Genomic DNA, 1265 nt, shown 5'->3' with positions numbered 1-1265 from the left:
AATGTAGAAAGGTCATAATCTCAAAAAATTTTCATATTCTAATGTTACACCTAAACAAGAGATATATCAGGGCTAGAACTATTCAAAGTTTTCATATTCAAGGCAAAAGCAAAGATAAGAATTACAGTAGAAAAAGATTAGAAAACTTGCCTTCTAAAGATTTCGATCCAAAGAAATTTTAAGCCGAAATCCTTCTTCTACTCTTCATCCTTCTCCTCTTCTCCCTGTTTTCCTATCTTCTTCCTCTACAACTATAGCTCATGTAGAACGTAGGAGTCGCAGTTGCCTACTATCCTCTCTCCCCCTCCTCTTCTTTTGCTCCTTCTCTCTCTCCTACAGTTGTAGTCGTAGCCCCCTCCTCTGCTTCCTTCCTTCCACCACTCCTCTTCTTCCTTCCTCTTCTTATTCTCCTAGCCGCAACCTCTTCTTCCTCCCCTGCTCTTCTTCCTCTCCTTCTTCTTTCCCAACCACAGCCTTAGCCGCAGGCCCCTCCCACTATGCTGTTGAATCTCGGATTTTGACGATAAAATCAATTGGTGAATTAATGATCTATTTCATGTGTTGAGAAAAGTGATACATGACTAACTATGATCATGAGAAAGATAAAATGATTAAAGAAGAATCGAAATTGGACCAGAGTCAATGGTTGGGCATCGAGCCAAATGAATTCGAGGATACACAGAAGGATCGGATGATACAATGAAAGCTCGCTGGAAATTCGCTGTGAGTTCACCGAAAGCTCGTCGGAAGTTCACCGAGAGTTCAGTTGAACAATTGATGTACCAAACAACTTAGATTATTTATATCGTAATTATTTTAGCCTTAACTATCGTAGTTATGACTTTAATTTGAGTTAGTTTTGGGAGAAATTCTACTAACTCAATTAGGAGTCAACTGGGCTCTTAACAGGGCTGAATTAGGCCGGTTGAATGGCCCATTCAGCCACTTGGAGCCACGTCAGGCGGTGGCACCGCCTAGACTAGGCAGTGGAACCGCTTGAAGCTCAGCCTCCTAGGTGGTTTAGGCGGTGATACCATCGGCAATTAATGTTGCTAGGCGGTGGTATCTCCCTATCAAGCGGTGGTACCGCCAGAGCCCAATCTCCGAGGCTCTATCAGGCAATCGTACCACCCAGTGTCAATCTGCAAGCAGTGGTACCGCCAGTACCCTAGAAATTAAGGATAAGACACTTTTTGGCTCTATTTTTAAAGCCATTAAGGTCTATAAATACCTCACTTTTTCTTGCATGAAAGAGCATGAAAGTA

The sequence above is a fragment of the Musa acuminata genome, chromosome BXJ2-4 (assembly GCF_036884655.1).
Source record: "Musa acuminata AAA Group cultivar baxijiao chromosome BXJ2-4, Cavendish_Baxijiao_AAA, whole genome shotgun sequence".
Classification (NCBI taxonomy): Eukaryota; Viridiplantae; Streptophyta; class Magnoliopsida; order Zingiberales; family Musaceae; genus Musa; species Musa acuminata.
The sequence above is the reverse complement of the archived record's forward strand: the minus strand, read 5'-3'. Positions refer to the sequence as shown.